Source organism: Megascapheus bottae, chromosome 8, assembly GCF_031878675.1.
Source record: "Megascapheus bottae isolate mThoBot1 chromosome 8, mThoBot2.hap1, whole genome shotgun sequence".
In the NCBI taxonomy this organism is placed as follows: Eukaryota; Metazoa; Chordata; class Mammalia; order Rodentia; family Geomyidae; genus Megascapheus; species Megascapheus bottae.
Genome location: NC_143516.1, coordinates 7,815,436 through 7,833,634, shown reverse-complemented (window position 1 = coordinate 7,833,634; position 18,199 = coordinate 7,815,436). Strand labels below are relative to the sequence as shown.

Below are 18,199 nucleotides of genomic sequence, written 5' to 3'. Positions count from 1 at the left end.
ATGAAGAAGAGGAGAAGGAGGCGGAGGAGAAGGAGGAGGAAGAATAAAAAGAACAAAAGGATTGAGATTCCATTTTCTGCTTCAAGGTCAGACCTCCATGATGTACAGGCCCTTGACTACATTCCATCTTTGAAGTATTTCATCTCCTCCCAAGAATACCAAGCTGAAGATCAGCTTAACTCATAGCCTTCGTGAGACATTCTATGCAGAAGGTAAATTAAAAGAAGGTGTTTCGTTACAATGGTTTTATAGTATACTTTAAAGTCTGGTATTTTGATACCACCAATATTGTGTGTTTTCTTTTTTAACCTATAGACTGCTTTGGCTGTTTAGGCTCTTGGGAATTTGGTAGGGTTTGAATTGAACCTATTGATTGCTTTAGATAGTGTGGCTGTTTCCTTGAAATTAATTATGCTGATGAATGAACCTAGGAAGGCCTTTCCATCTTTTGGTGTCTTTCAATTCTTATTTGAAAGTTAGACAGTTTTCATTGTAGAGTCTTTCACCTCTATTAAGTTTACTCTTAGGTATTGCTTTATTTTTTTTTAATGTGGAGGCTGTTGTGAATGAAATTATTTTTCTGTTTTCTTTCTCAGAATGGCTATTTTCAGTAGCACAAAGAGGAACAACTGCTAGCAACATAGCAGAGAATAAAAGATCCCTTAGACATCAAGGATAGGAATGTAAACAGAACAACACTGTGGGAATCAGGGTGGAGGTTCCTCAGAAAACTGAAAAGAAAACTATTTAAAGGAATGTAAGTCAGGATATAATAGAGAGAGGCACTGACACATCCATGTTCACTGAAGCATTATTCATGATAGCCAGGCTATGGAAACATTTCAGGGCCTCACAACTGATAAATGGATTGAGAAAATGTGTCACATGTACATAAAAGAGTAATGGAATTTCATTCTGCAGAAAGAAATGTCAATCATGTCACTCGTAGGAAAATGGATGGAACTAAAGATCATCATATGAAGTGAAATAAGTCAGTTGTAGAAGGACAGAGGTTTTGGTACGCACACATATACATGCATTCAGAATCTAAGAATATGTTTATAATTATGTGACTGAGGGGATTATATATGTGGGAGAGAAAAGAACGATTATTAGATGGTGATGATATTTAAATATATTACATCAGTGTATCAAGATGTCAATAATGAGTGCAGCTGAAAAATTGCATAGCAGGGTTAGGACAGAAGGAAAAAGATTAGTAAAGGAATTAATCTGATAAATATAATAGATGCATGTATGGAATATCTTAGTGAGATGTTTTTAAACAATTTCCAAACACGTAAAATATGAATAACCAGAATATAAAATAGGTCCTCTAAGGGGTGGTTGGAGAAAGGAGGGCAAAAGAAAAGTAAAGTAGGGCCAGTATTGTCAAAGACCAACAGATTGGATGCATGTGTGAAAGTAGAACTATAAACACCTAGTGAAATTGTTTTGAAAAAGCAGAGGAAGAAGAGCAATGTTGGGGGGAATGTGTTCAGGGTACCTGGTAAATAAATATGGATATGTCAAAATAAAATGGCCACACAACTAGATAGATGCTTAAAAATGTGACTGCTTGTCTTCCAGGGGTATCTGCTGGAGCCTAGGCTAGAAACTCCATTCCATGAACACCGTTCATTGTGAGTAGATGGAGAATGCCTGTTCATATGTGAGATGTCAGTCTAAGTTATTCATCCGTGAGTACAGAATAAACACATATAGAATAAGATCTTAAAAATGTGGCTCTAATTACTAAATAAATGTGCCTACTTATCTTAATGTTCATCACCTCCCAACTAAGGATATTCATTTAGAATTCAGAGAGATTTCAGTCCTTCTATTACTACTCTAATAGTCTGGACACAGAATTGATAGAAAAGAGGATTTATTTCACAAGTGTCAGTTTAATATGGTGGGCCTTTATCACACTGTTGCTGGCACAATGGCCATCTTTCTATTGATGTTTTCAAACTGGAAAAGTTTTTTTTGATCTTTGCAGTGTATGGCTCTAGATTACTTAAGCTTCTATTTTTCCTGATAATCCATGGAGAAGTTTGATGTTTCCATTCGAGTGGCCTAGATTTTCAATCCTTCTTCTTCCAGTGAGTCTATTTAGGCCACTATTCTACACTTCATTGTTCCAACCTCTACCACCTTTACAGTAATAGGAGCACAAAGCCTGAGGGGAAAGATGTATAAGTTACCCATTAATTGAATACTGTTCCTTCCACAGCAGAGTTACTCTAGATAATGAAAACATATTATTTCATCATTAGTAAACAAATAGGAAAATGTTTTGATTAGGCCAAATATATATTTCTATATAGAAGCAAGATTGACTCATTGACTCATTGGTGTAGCTCTTCTTTTCCCCATTCTGTTATTTATTCACTGTAACTAGTGTCTAGTCGGTTTATCTCAAAATAAAGCCCGAGGAAGTGAAACACACTCATACTTCCCATTCGCATATTAATTTAGAGGTTGTAAAGCATTTGAGATTTTTGCAATGAAGTCACAATGACCATGCTAAATTGGCGAGAAAAATCTTATTATCCCTAATTGAAAGGGTTGGGGTGGGGTCAAGGAGAGAGGGATGGGCAATTGAAGAGAAGAGGAAAGTGGAAATGGCAATCAAGAATCCTATGTATACCCTACAAAATTAAGAGGAGCAAGGGAAGGGATGAACAGAGGAGGGATGTGTGAGAAGGTTGGAAAGGGTGACAGGGAGCAAGTTATATTGTATTACTAAACTGCTTTGTTAAAAGGCAGTTCCTTTGTACAACTACTTAAAGATAATATAAAAAATATTTAAAAATCCCTGTTGTTATCTTTATTTTACCGACTAGCTGAACAGAAAAAGGGTGAGAAGGGTGTGACTTTTCCAAGGCCATCTCTGGAAGCAGCGGTAGTGCTAGGCTTCAGGTCCATTGGCTCCAAAGTGAGGGGAAGTGAGGCGGGTCTGGTCCCAGTGCACATGCTGAGTGAACAACCCGTCCAGACACAGGGCACCTCTTTGAGGGATTAGTGATAACTTCTTCCTGACTCTCCCTCCCTTCTTCCCTTCTCACTCTTCTTTCCACTCCCCTCCTCTCCTCCTGTCCTTCTCACCTTTCCTTTCTTCCTTTTCTCTCTTTCATCTCTCCCTTCCGTTCTCCTCTTTATTTCTGTCCTCTGTTTGCTTCCTCCTTCCTTTCCTCCCACATTCCCTTTCCCGTACAAATGTCCTAGACCTGCTTTCTGAAGGCTAGTGAAGATGTAGGGCATGGCATTGTGGAAATGTAATCTGAGCTCTTATGCAAGATGGTATAACATCACAGAAGTTTGTTTGTTTCTTTTTTCTTTTTGCATGGAAGTCTGATATAAATTGGAGGCCCTTGTCCCAATTGTGGCTCCATAATCTGGAAAGGTAGTTTCAAAAGGTCATGACAGGGCCAGGATAGTGGTAGGGCCTGCAATCCCAGAGATTTAGGAGACACACAGTAGGGGCATTGAAGTTTGAGCCACCTCAGACAAAAGAAGGAGATTTTTATCTGAAAACAAAAAGCAAAGATCCTGGGGTAGAGTAGGATATGTGGTTCAAGGGATAAGGCACTTGTCCTTTAAGAATGATAATGAGTTCGGTCTCCAATGATATGGAAAGGAGGAGAGAGTCTTGGGTGCCTATAATCCTAGATTCACAGGAGGCTGAAATCTAAGGATTGCAGTTCAAAACCAGCCCAGGTAGGAAAGTCTGAGAGACTCTCATCTACAATCAACCCCCCAAAAGCCAGAAGTAATACTGTGGGTTCAAGTGGTAGAGTGCTAGCTTTGAGCATAAAAGCCCAAAGAAAGCATCTAGACTCAGAGTTCAAGTCTCAGAACTAGGACTAAAAAAAGGTCCTAATGGCAGAGGTACGTTTAGAATAGAGGTGGAGCAAATTTGATTTTCTAGCACTTTATGACTTCATCTCTACCTCCAGCTCTGAAACTGGCTGTGGCTAACTGGTCCCAAACATGTCCCATGTCCCATGTCCCTGCTGATTCATCCTGTGGCCAGAACCATCTCCTGGCACCACCTATATACAAAGGGAGGTCTCTGTCCTCACAGAGCTTTGAGTCTGGGAGTAGGGGACAGATAACTGACAAACAGATATGTCATTGCACCTGTGACAGGTACCATGAAGATAGGTACAAACAGAAAACAGTAGAGAACAGTGAAATTTGAGTTGTCAAGGAAATCCTCCCTGAAATCAACAAAAGCCTCTTAAAGGCTGTCCCATAGAAAATATAAACACAACTGTATTTTTTTTTGAGCTCAGGGGCTTCCACTCAGGGCCTGAGCACTGTCCTTGGGCTTTCTCAAGGCTAGAACTCTAGCACATGAGCCACAGCACCATTTCCATCTTTTTCTATGTATGTGGTACTGAGCTAGGCCAGCACTCTACCACTAGGCCAAACTCCTGGCCACAAATGTATGTTTTAAGCCATTAAGTTGGTGGGCATTTGTTAGGAAATAGTATAAAACTACTACAATGTTATAGTTTACTCATAACCTGCTAAAAACTATCTCATGTAAACTTTTATGGTAGGCTTAAAATATTTTTTCTTTGATATTTTGTTCAAAAATTTGAATATATACAACAGAATAGTTAAAACAGGCAAAATATAGTAAGTAAGGCATAATGAAACTGTTCCCCAGCTTAGGAGAGAATTTCCCAGCTTCAACAAAGTTCTTGGCTCTAGTTCATAATACAGCATACATTGGAAGTAAACAGTTTCCACATTTTTTAAATTTATCACTCCCTTGCTTGTCTTTATAGATTTACCGCATATATCTGTATCCTTTAAATAAGATCTCATCTGTTTTGCATGCCTTTCGACTTTATAAAACAGAATCATACTGCAGATGTTCTGAAATTGCTTTTCTTGTTCAACATCGTGTTTTGAACTTCAACTATGTTTGTGTCTGTGGCTTTCATGCATTTGTTTATTTTTCATTGCTAGAGAGCACTTCATCTTGTGAGCAGCCCATGGTTTATTAATTCACTCTTCTGCCCATAGATGTTTGGGTTGTTTGTTTCCGGGATTCATTTCTCTTATGGCATGGGTAGAATGCACATTCTTGCTCATCCCTGTAAGTGGGCTAGTTAGGACCTAAGGTATGGACATTTGGCTTTCCCAGGAAAGAAGCAATTATTATCTGAAGATGTCATATCAAATTGCGATCCCACCACTAGTTCATGAGAGTTCCACTCTACTAGGATCTTGTCAAAACCTTGTTAATATCAAGTGTTTACATTCTGCCAATGTAATGCATGCAGAATTTCATCCCTTTGGTTTTATTTGTCAGGCCTGTGATTGATGATGATGTTTAGCATTTTTTCCATTGATAGCTTACAGGCCATTTGGATTTTCCTGACATTAACAGCCTCTTTACATCATGAATGGAATCGGTAGGGATTCCAGAAGGAAACAAGTAACACACTCCTGGTGAGCAATTGGTGGTCTGAATGAAAAGGTTATATATAAAGCGATGGGCAAAACCCCAAAGCGGGTATTACTGCTGTTACTAGTTCCACCCTAAGGCCTGCAATATGACAGGATGGAGATGCAATTGAACTTCTTTTCTGAGGAAAGAATGAAGATGGTTATGTGAATGGTGGAGGCTGTATCTGCCCTCAGATGAAGAAAGAAGACAGAGGAAGGAAGGGTTGTGGCTAAAGTCTGACCTCAGTCTCTTCCCTCCCAATCAGCTCATCTACTACTTCTGCCTATATGAACCCCAAAGAACCACAGGGATCCAGGTTCCTGTTGTTACTGTCCACATCTGTCCTGGGAGAGAAAAGGAGGGAAAGAGTGCAGATCTGCAGAGACCCGTGGGAAGTCCCCCAGGCCAGGTGATTTTCAAATATGCAGCATTGAGTATCTTTCGATAGGTGGTTTACAGGCTGTTTTGGGTTATTTCCTTAGTGGGAGGAGATTCTTTGAGTTCTGAGTTGAATCAAATTTCGTATTGCCAAAGACAAAATATTCCAAAGACACTGAGAATTCAAACAATAACAAATGCTGGTGGGGATGGGGAGGAAAAGGAGTTCTAATGCACTGTTGGTGAGAATGTGAACTAGTATAACCACTGGAGAATTCTCAAAAACTAAACATAGAATTTCCCTTTAATCCAGCATTGGGCATCTAACCAGAACATTACAAGTCAGGATACAGTAAAGATACTTGTACATCTATGTTCATTGCTGCACTATTATTGATAGTAGCCACGTAACAGAAAAGCCCAGATGTCCTACAATAGAGGAGTGGATGACTAATCTGTGGTAAGTTCACACAATGGAATTTTGCACAGCCATTAGAAAGAACAATACTATGTCATGTGCAGGGAAATGGATGAAGCAGGAACAAATCATGTTAAGCAAGGTAAGCCAAGCTCAGAGATACAAATGGTACAGTTCTTTCTCATATCTGAAAGCTAGATGTAAATGTAACTAGACCGATAATTTATATGAAAATCTACACATTTACACATAAACCGAATAAAGGAAGGTATATGTAAGGGAGAAATCCAAAGATATCCCTGCTCTGAACGTCTAAAATGTTATTTATCAAAACAAATTTCTAGGCATGGAAACATGATTGTTTGGTTTGTTTTTTTCTTCTTCTTGTGGTGGTGGTGGGGAGGAGAAGGAGAGGGGACAGGAATGTAAAGAAGGGTAAGCAAACATGTTCACTGTATTCAATATGCTCTGTGTAAAAATGAGCTATGTAACTTGTGGGTAGGGATGGGAGGGGAAAATAGGGAAAAGTGAAGGCAATGAAATTGCCAAAGCAGTATTTGTACTCATTATCTGACTTATGGAATTGTCAACTATTTGTACACCTCTTTAAAATAGCAATTTAAAAAACCCCAAAGACACTCTCACGCTCTTATTTCTTCATGATTTCTCCCCTAATCCTTATTTATGTACTTTGATACTCACATTAGGTTGATAGTATACAGAGTTTATAGTTAACTAAGCACACTGGAATTGTTTATCTGATTCATATACAAATGACTTATTACTCTTAAAACTGAAGTCTCACTCTATCTGTATGCCCATTGTATTTTACCCTATTTGACTTAAAATTTAGATATATTCTCATTGGAAACTGTCAATTTGATTCATAAAAAATATCAGTTCCTTTCCCAATCTTGAGTCATGTAGGATGGTTATTAATGTGGACATTGATTTAAATCAACTCAAATTCCTATTTGGCTCTGCTTCTGGCAGTGAGACTTTGTTCAAATTTCTCATCCTTTTAAAGACTTATCTCTCATTAATAGAAAAGCAATGACCCTCATCTCGTGGGATTATTGTTTGTTATTTCCCAAAACACTGGAGCACACTTACGTGAAAACACCTTTGGAGAAGCAGCTCTGTGGCTGAGCCACGGGAGAGTTCTAAGAGTTTACTGCACTTACGTTTGGTGTTTCAGCGGGCGTGAGACCAGTGCCCTGATGCACTTCAGCATCCATCTGTCCAAAGTGACATTCGGCTTTGTTGAAGCTGAAAGGTAGAAAGAAAAGCCAGTGAAAACGAGACAACCTGGGCAAGACAGTATCTTTCCCAGGAGGATAACAGCCTTGAGAAAATGATTTGCTCATGTAAATCATTTAGTCAATGAGAAGACCCAGTATGTAATGTTTTCTTTAGTGTAGGAGAAAGAAGTTCACCATTAAGGATCATAGGGGTTTAGAAAGGAAATTATGGCATAAGATAACACAAATTATGAACCTTGCTCTCTTTCCTGCTCTAGTGCTTATGAGCAGTGAAGGTAGAATAGACAAGCAGTCAGATACTTCCCTCTTTGTGAGAAGAGGAGAAAGTTTAAGTAAAATAAACCAAAGCATGACGCTCAGCCAGTAGGAAATCTGTCTCTTCTCATCTGAGATACTGAGAGAAGACTAGTAACTATGCAGAGCACAGTTGAAGCCATGTAGTTTTGTGGTCAGCCTAATGGAGACTTTTACTTAGAGTCTTCAGACTTGTTTCTGAATGGACAGAGGTACAACCTAAAAGTCATGACCTAAGTCTAGATGGGAGCTGGTCCAGGCTGGTTTTGAAGCCGAGACTCCAGATAGATTATTAAAGAAGAAGTGAATAAAGAAGACAGGAAATCCCAGGAGCAGCCATGGACACTCAGCCAGCAGGCCACCCCTGAAGAAAGAGTCTTCCATGGGGAGCCAGCCCTGATGTCACTTGTGTTTTGTATTTCAACTCTCATGATCATTCTAGAGAAGGTAGAAGTCCCTCCCCCCAGAGAGAAGGAGAGAAGACACCTGTCCTTCTGCTCAGGTGTGTGTGTGTGTGGGGGGAGCCATGCATTGTCTTAACAGATTCAAAACAAAAGAGTATTTCCTTTAAGAGGCACTGCTCGCCTTAACATTATGAACATTCTCTGTGGCACTGGATTCAGTTTACTTTCCCCAACCATTAGGGAACAGGGAGACATAAGATGACCTTTTTATGTTTGGAAAGCCAATGTAAGGTAAAAGATATATTTTTAAGTGACTTTCCTAAGACCTTTAATAAATGTACATTTGTAGATAGACCAGAGCTAAATACGAACTACTAAGTCTTTATCAAGAATAGAAATGGCAAGCTTTTTTTTTTGGCTGCTTCCTTCAATCTAGCAACACAACTCTAACCAGCTTACACTAACAGGAACTAAAAAAACGTATTTTCTTTAGTTATGTCACTGAATGTTCAAGGGATTCGTGCTGAGTATGGTTGGCTATAGTTTTATGGTGTGAAAATACTTGGCATTTCTTCATTTTGTATATTTCAGCTTTATTTCACTTGTACAGGCCTACAGCCCAGGCTGGCTGTCTCCACAGGGTGACATTTAGCAGTTCTAGGATCAGCATTTTACCATTTTTTGTGGACAGTAGACAAACAAAGAAACAATGTGTGTTAATATCTCTGTGGAACTGAGTACTAACATTTTTGGACCTCTAACATAGCCATAATCCAGTTGCTCTAGTTAGTGGGGCTATAAAATCCACAAAACACAATGTCTTCCATTTAAAAAATAAATAGGCTGGGCCGGGAATTTGGCTTAGTGGTAGAATGCTTGCTTAGCATGCCCGAAGACCTGGGTTCAATTCCTCGGTATCACATACACAGAAAAAGCTCGAAATGGTGTTGTGGCTCTAGTGGTAGAGCGCTAGTCTTGAGAAAGCCCAAGGACAGTGCTCAGGCCCTCAGTTCAAGCCCCAGGACTGCAAAAAAAAAAAGTGTGTTGGACTCAAAGAATTTGAAGGTCCTCTGCATTAAAACTTGATCTTTAGTGAGACAATGGCATTTGTATATTTAACCATGACAGGAAAACCTCAGGGAAGGTCTTTTGCTGTCTTGAGGCTTCTCACACACCTTTGACCTCAGAGGAACCACAGGATCACATACAGCGAAGTCACTGATCACAAAATAAAAACTAGCCTTGATGAGGTCAGCTGGTGGCTGGCCAGGTACACCTAAGCCATCATATCCCCTGACTAAACAATTTCTCTCACACCATACCCAGATGGGCACAATGGAGGGAGGCAAACAACAAGACCTTCTGCTGTCACAGAGCTGAACAGCCAGTGGCAGAACACTATACATGTCATATGACACCTCCCACCACCTTGAGAGCTCACATGGATATTGGCTCCTTCTTTGCCCCATACTTCTGCCTGCCTAAGTAAACATTGCTGAATCCAGGTGCCGGTGGCTCATACCTGTAATCTTAGCTACTCAGGAGGCTGAGATCTGAGGATCATTCTTCAAAGCCAGCCAAAAGTTTGGAAAACTCTTATCTCCAATTAACCATGAGAAAACCAGAAGTGGCACTGTGGCTCAAGTGGTAGAGTGCTAGCCTTGAGCTGAAGAGCTCAGGGACTACACACAGGTCCAGAGTTCAAGCCCCCTGACAGTCAAAAAATATTGCTTGCATGTCCAATTACGTAATGACAGTATGCCCTCCCTCACCAGACCCCTGCTTCCTTATACTTCCTTCCAAAAGACCAAACAGGAGTCTAGCCTCTGAGTCCTCTGATTCCTGTTCTCCATGGTGTTGGTATGCACACCCAACTTGGACTGACCACAGGTATCTTCCTGGTAGTCTTTGGTAAGCCTGACAAGCGTGACTAGCATCTCTTTTGTGTGCACTTTTGGAATCATATGTGCAGATAGCTGGGCCTAGGACTGATCAGATTCCCATCACCTTGTCATTGACTCAGGAGCTGTGGAGTGATTATGAGCCAGTCGTCATGCCTTCTGTGCTTTCCACAGAATTAACTGCCTTCAGTTCTCTGACCTAGGAGTTATTTCTCTCTTGAATCTTTCAGGCTTCCTCCTCCAGCTTCTAGAACTGTCTAGAAATATCCTACATGTTCTTAGAATATGTCTAGTTATCAGTGCCCAGATTCCTTCACTGAAGGAGTGCTGTTTCATCAACATTGGTGAGGTCCAGTCACAGTTACTTTTTACAAAGCTTGTCAGCTGACTCCCCCATGTAACCCCTATGACAGACTGGGGTTCTAAGAAAAGCAATAGCCAGCATGTTGGACTTCTGCTTTGAATGACTAGAGTCAGCTGTCACCTTGCAGCTCTCTCACCTCTCATCCCTGAGTGGGATCTCTGTTCCTTCCCGACTTCCATCCACAAAGCAGCTCCACCCAGGCGGACCACTCAGTGCTCCGAATCACGCATCTTCCCCACCTGAGTCCCGATTTGTGTTCTTGGGCTCTCATTTTCACTCCTACCCAAGGTCCCCCGCCCTGTATACATTACTAACATGGTCCACACCCACCCACAGAGGGGGTCTGGACCCTGCCTTTTTCCCTGTTTGTACTTCTTGAATTTTAGGCAAGGGGCAGGATCCCAACTTTCAAGGATGATTTTACTGCTCTTATGCTAATACGTGGTCCTCATTTCCATCTTTACAATTCAATTATCTGGATCTCTGTACTAAAGATTTGTTCCCACGGTGATTTGATATTGCCCACACATTAGCTTCTCAGCTGAGCTTCAAAGCCAGCATGGCTTCGTGGTCCCTTCCCAGGAATTCATGTGGAGTCCAGGTCCTTACAGAATAGCTTAGCTCACGCTCCTGGTCATGCATATAGCAGGCTGATGCATGTGTAATTTTTAGGCACCTCCTTTGCCACTCCAGAGTGTCTTGGTGTGGATGATAAATTGTATGATTGCCCTTGATCCAGGGCCAGTTACCACCCTCTGTGCATTGCAGCCTTGATTCATTTTGTCCCAGGAGAGGGCAGAATGGGTTTTCCAATAGTTTTCTCAGTAGCCTAGTTCTCTTATCACCAGGATATTTTGTCTTTTTGCCTGTACACTGAAAAGCAAAGAAAGCTTCATCTCTATTTTTCATGTGACACATGAATACACAAGTTACAGCTTTTCTTTCTTCTTCCTTTGTTGAATAGGTAATCTGTCAAGGAGAGGAGGGATTTCTAACTGAAAAAAAAAGACTTCCTTCTACATAGATTTATTTTTCTGAGTTCCTCATATTTTTTCTTCTGTTTTATACATGCCCGTCTTTCATTCTCTTCTTTCATTCATATGTATGCATCTTTTAAATCTTATTAATCTTATTGCATCAACTCATGCTTCACAAGACATTCCATTTGTTCCTAGCACTATTGCTTTCCTTGGAAATCCAAGAATATTCTTGGTTAGTTGGAACAGTGTTCATTCTTTTAGAGGACAATTAGTTACTCTGGGACACAGCGCCCATTGGCCTCATTATCTCCTGCTCCAGGTTCTCCAGCCCAGACTCTGCATGTCGTCTTTCTCCGAGGCATGGGTTCAATTTTATGAACATGTCTTCGCAGGACACACATGCCATTGTACTCTCTCTAGTTTCCGTTGTACCTCATAGCACTTGCCATCTGCAAACAACAATGCAGTTCTTGTTCCCTGCTAAGTTGTTACTTCTGTTTTGTGATGTCTAGGTTCATTCCCTAGATTCTGAGCTTTGTTTCCAGCAGGAGGAAGGGTTTCTACCTTTATATTCACTCACATTGTTCAGCAGGACAACAGCAAACACGTGCCCAGGGTCAGAGAATATCTACACCTCCATGGTGAGTTCCTCTGAGTTCAAGAATTGTAGCATTAAAATTATTTTCTCTGAAACGCTTCCAGGTCTTTATTATTTAGTTGTTAGCATTTTCTTTGTTTCCATAACAATTTCACCTTTGAGATCACACGTTGGTTGGTACTTGTTCTTGGATTTTGGCCCTTCCCTTCCCTTTCCTTTTCTTTCCCTTCCCTTTTCTTTCTTTTCCTTCCCTTCCCTTCCCTTTCCTTCCTTCCCTTCCTTTCCCTTCCCTTTTCTTCCCCCTTTCCTCTTCCTCCCTTCCTCTCTTCCTACCCCTCACCTTCTTTTCTCAGTGCTACAGTTTGAACTCAGGAAGTAATTAACCCTAGGCCAGCATTTTATCAATTAACTAATATACAGCCCCACATATTCCAATTTTTACAAAAGTGTATCAGATTTTCTTTTACACTGATGCATCTTTTGATCTTGAAGTTTCTAACTTAGTTCAATTAAAACACATTCCCTGTGTTCCCATTTCTACTGGATGCCAAATTCTTTGTGTAGGTCTCCTATGATGAGTGCCTTCTCTTAGCCCAAGTGTTTTGTTACTAATGCAGTTTTCTTGGATTCTGTATGAACTACTAGAATGATTCTTCTGGATGACAGGATTAAATTGGAAGACCTTTATTTTATTCTATGAGGCATCCCTCTCTATGCTAATTTCAAATATCCTACAACGTAGTTATAGGATCCATGGGATCCTGAATATCTAACTACACTACTTTCTGCTCCACACATCACCCAATGAAACAAACACGGCAGTTTTCCTGGGTTATCAAAAGCAGGCAGGCAATGTTACCACTAAGAAGTAGTATTCTTTGGCCTGCATTATCATTTGAAGATGCACCAGGATGACAAAAGTCATCTCAAAGGATGAAAAGCACCACGAGACAATCTGTGATGTTTATTAACGGGCAAACATAAATGATAATTTAGTGGTTGGGATTCTAGGGCTGAACACAATCAATTTGGATTAGATGCACATTACCAAATTGAATACCTTTTATTTCTGCATAATGTGGGCTCATAAATCAGATTTTTATTTATATACTTTGCTACAGAGGCGATTAAAATTCTGAGTTCATCCTAAATTACTTATCATCAGAAAAAGTACAACAGCGCTCTCTCTCTCTCTCTCTCTCTCTCTCTCTCTCTCTCTCTCTCTCTCTCTCTCTCTCTCTCTCTCGTATTTCAAACACACTAGGCTACTTACAAATAAATATTGAAGTCATAGTTGTAAGACCTATGGATAAAGCATAAAGCATCTGTTTTCATCTGGGGATAATGTTTTATAATGTGAGTTCTGCCCTGGATTGTACTGGAAATGATAATCTGCTCTATCTCTGTGGAAAAAGTGAGAGGCAATGGACAGTGGGTGGTGTGTTGCTTGTAACAGGGGACTTCTATTCAGAACACTCATGATTGTAGAAGAGGCTGGATACTAGCAAAACTTCCTTAGAGAAAGATTTGCAATATTTAACACTGATAAAATGATGAATACTGGACGGGTGCATGTGGCTCACATCTGTAATCCTGAGGCTGAGATCGGAGGATTGCAGTTCAAAACCAGCCTGGGCACAAAAGTCTGGGAGACTCATGTCCAATTAAACCATCAGAAATCAAGAAGTAATGTATCTACTATGTGATGAACGTAACTGCAACCCCTGACAATAAAATACAGAAAGCTGGAAGTGGGTGGCACTGTCGCTCAAGTGCTGGAGCAATAGTGTTGAGCTGAAGAGCTCAGGAATAACACCCAGGTCCAGAGTTCCAGTCCCATGACCGACAAAATAAGATGAATATGGTAAAGTTTCTCTGTGGAAAGTACTATGTAAATCATTATATTGTGTCTTCCTCTAGTATTTTCTCTTGATGTAGTCTTCTGTACTGGAATCTGAGAACACCTACCACTATCAAATAGATGCTACGTAAGGGAAAATCAAATGGTGTGTGACTTATTGACCATCACACTTCCCTCCTAAGTCCAATCAAGAGCACATTCTCACAATGAATTTCAAGACAAAACTCAAAGGAATTGAAATAACTGCGAGGAATAATGCAGAGACTAAAAAAAAATACTAGGATCATCTCTTAAATTTGATGTTTATACAAATGAAAGGATTTATAGAATTGTAAAGGTGTCTTGATATTGTTTACTGCAGGGTTATTTTTAAAAATTGCTCCATTATGATGAAATGTGTGGATCATAAAATAAAGTGGAGTAGTGTAAAACATTTAAATTCATATTAAAATTGATTTTTCACTTATTGTTACTTGGCTACAGACTATTTGTCTTTGGAAACATATTTAATTTTCACAATATGAAGTTTCAGGAAAGTGGCAAAAAAGTAGCTATGTGTTGCTATCATAATTAACATCTTTATATGGGCCTCATGCAAAATTTCTATCAAATTCATAATAATCTTGAAATTAACTCCCAAATGTTTTAGTCATTCTTTTGTGTACAGAATACATTTTTTATTCCTTCTGATGACCTTTGCTATTTTCTGTACCCCCAAAATCCTTCATGAATCTACTACTAGTAAGACTGAATTATGTTCTAGAATTATTTAGTGTCTCATTATTTTTTTTCTTCACATCTTATGTTCTGTACATGGTTATTCACATTTGCCTCCATGAACTGTAATAACATAGCTCATCATTACTTTTTTCAATTATTTTTAACACTCAAGGAGTCATATTTTTTTTGGTAGGTCATAGGGCTTGAACTCTCAGCATGGGTGCTGTCCCTGAGCTCTTCAGCTCAAGGCTACCGACCTACCCTTGAGCCAAGCTCCACTTCCCATTTTCTAGAGGTTAATTGGAGATAAGAGTCTCAGGTCCTTTTGTACCCAAGCTGACTTTGGACCTTGATCCTCAGATCTCACCTCTTGAGTAGCTAGTATTGCAGGTGTGAGCCACCGTGCCCAGCAAGGAGTCATATCTTAAAAAAAACAAAAACAAAAATAAAACAAAACTATTATCCTTAAACTTCTTAGGAAAGACAAAGCACTAAATGTTTTACTGAATATGAAAAAAGATAACCGATAAACAAGGCATTGGGGGAAGATGGAAAAGGCTTTAGTGTTTGTAGTAATAAAAACAATACAATAATCACTTACTTTGCTAGTAATAAAAACAATAAGCAATTATTCTCATAATATAACTTTCCAATCCCCTTTCCATTGCTGGTTTCAGACTTCCCACATACCGAATGCCAAGTACACATCACCATGCTTGGTCTATTGACAAAGGTCAGGGTCTGGCTAACTTTTTGCTGGGCTGACCTCAAACTTCTTAATCTCTGCCTGGATGAGAATTCAGGTGTGAACTACTGTCTCTGGCTTGTTGCTTGTCCTCATTGCACTGAAACTCACATTTAATGCTGCTGATCATACTACCACTACCATGGTTAAATTATTTTTGGGATTAGTCCAGATGCCACTTGGAAGACAAGCTATAGGCTACAGGGATTTTTTTCCCACTGTTATCAGCATTTGAATAACTCTACACAAACTCTAACTCAGAGGTCTTTTATAAAAGAACCATTGCTTTTTACTGGGAGATAAAGTCAGGACAAATTCTTGACAGAAGTCCTTGTAACAATCTGGTTTTAAGAGAGAATGGCAGCAGAAAAGCTGAGGCAACTGGCAGGAAATTTAGGGAGTTTCAGTGTTTATGAGACAAAAAAATTCTTAAGATATTAATTTAAATAAGACAAAAAGAGAAAAAGTATGCAGTTGGTAAGACAGGTATTAAGCAAATAAGAAAAAGTCAGTAACAACATAAATTTAAGTGTTCCAATTAAAATACAAAGATTGGCAAACTAAAATTTCAAAGCTCATGTGCCATCTGTTTACAAAAAGATGTAACTAATCTACGAAGATATAAAAACATTGAAAATAGAACAGAAAAAATATACTTTAAGAAAATACTCACCCAAATCAAGCTGGTTTTGCAATACTAATTTAGACAAGGTAGATCCTAAGGAAACTGTAAGTAGAAATAATGGAAACTATTTGCAAAGTTTAATTCAGAAAGAAGATATGACAATTGTAGTTTCTAGGTATTTACATACTGTGTATGTATAGAAAATACATATAGCAAATATCTGAGTATTTAAAGCAAATATGAATGGAAGAAGAAGAGAAGCAGGATCATTATGAGGGATTTTTTTTAAACAGGTCTCTTTCTGTGATTGATGGAAAGAGTACCTCAAAAACGTATACCTGACAACTATATTCTTTTCAAATGCCAGAGGGAGAAAATATAAGCAGAGAGAAGAGCTGTCTCTCAGCTACTAGGAGTGATGGCATATCAGGGAACCCAGTATGCATTTACATACTTTTAATTTCCTATTCGCTATCACTTGAATATTCTAGTCTTCCTCAGTTCATGAAGTCTTACTTATTTTCAAACAGATATGATTCAAATGTTATTTCCCTCTGAGCACTGACAGAACCTGGATTTTACCTGGCTTGTATTATGGCACAGGTCACGTTCCAGCATAGCATTTATGCAGGTCTTGCTCTGTGCACACCTTTTAAAGGAAGGTACTGAGACTCACAGGTAGATGAAAAACCATAGTTCTAGCATTTAGAAGACATCATATGTATTGAATTAATGGAATATGTATAATATATTGGATTAGCTTGCCAGGTCTCTACTACATCCTCCCTCACTCTTTACTTCTATTTTTTTTTTGTCAGTCCTGGGCTTGAGCTCAAGGTCTGAGCACTGTCCTTGGGCTTTCTCAAGGCTAGAGCTCTACCACTTGAGCTACAGAACCACTTCTGACTTTTTTCTATGTATATGGTATTAAGGAATTGAACCTGGGTCTTCATGCATGCTAGGCAACCACTCTACCACTAGGACACACTCCAGCCCTTTACTTCTATTTTTTAAGGAAGTATCTTCCCCCACAAATGTTCCATCAGTAGTCATATTTAAAGTATTTTAGACCAGTGAGTGTATACCAACGGCAGAGCCTGCAGACCTTTTAGAATTAGAGGCATTGAACATGATTAGAGTGGGTAGGAAATCGCTGGCTCCATCCTGAGTATAAAGCCTAACAACAGAGTATAGCCTTAACAAGAGGCTTAGATTTACCCTTTACAGTTTCCACTACCAAGGACTACTGCTTAAGGCATCTATGGCACAAAACAACCAGAAGAAATTACACTGGTGAACATATTTGTGAGGAGATTTTGAGGGAATGGTATGAAACCTGTCATCGTTCGTTGGCTACCCTGTATGGAATTTGTTCTGCAATTTTAGCCCACTAAGAAGAGATTGCACTGTCTCCTTACCCCCTTCTCTGGCAGGTTAGCACTGACCTACACATTAAATAAGTTATTTTGATTTGAGAAAATTATATTGGTCCCACCTTCCTTAGGCATAGTTAAAAAACAATAAAAGCAGTTCAAAAGATGGCAAGTGGATTTTATTTACTTATTTATTTATTTATTTATTTATTTATTGACAGTCCTGGGGCTTGAACTCAGGACCTGAACACTGTCTTTAGGCTTTCTCAAGGTGAGAGCTCTTATGTGGTACCAAAGAATCAAACCTGAGTCCTCATGCATGGTAGGCAAGCACTCTACCACTAGGCCAAATTCCTGGTCCACTTTTTATAATTAGACATGCATCAGATGAGCCTCTGTACATTAAAATTTGAGAACAGTTTCCTTAGGAGAATTACATCTGCATTGTTCCATTTTTTTCCTTCATTAAAAATACCAGCATTTAGACAAATGATTGCTTCCTTCAGATAGCTGAAGAAAAGCACCACAATATGACCTGAATTCATCATATGGACTGTTGTCTAAATCAATCACATGTCCATTGCTAATACTTTTCTAAATAGAAATTGATAGGAAAGAAAATAGGTTTAAGGACAATTTTATTTTTCTCATCATTATGTCCTATAAATTTGGCAATTTGATTGTTTCATTAAGCTGTTATGATACTTTGAAATTTTTACATAACTTTGCCTACATATTGCTGACTTAGTATACTTTGGTTAATTTCAATTATTTCATATTATTTTTTATTTTTATTTTTTATTGTG

At 39.1% G+C, this 18,199-nt stretch overlaps 1 long non-coding RNA gene across 1 annotated transcript in view; it reads right to left on the bottom strand.

The window, feature by feature from the left end:
- LOC150059501 (uncharacterized) overlaps positions 1 to 7,518 on the bottom strand; it is a 176,417-nt gene extending 168,899 nt beyond the window's left edge. The window contains exon 1 of the long non-coding RNA XR_016536380.1: positions 7,451 to 7,518. This is a non-coding gene — a long non-coding RNA (uncharacterized LOC150059501). The remainder of the gene's footprint in view (positions 1 to 7,450) is intronic.
- Between the last annotated feature and the right edge of the window lie 10,681 nt (positions 7,519 to 18,199).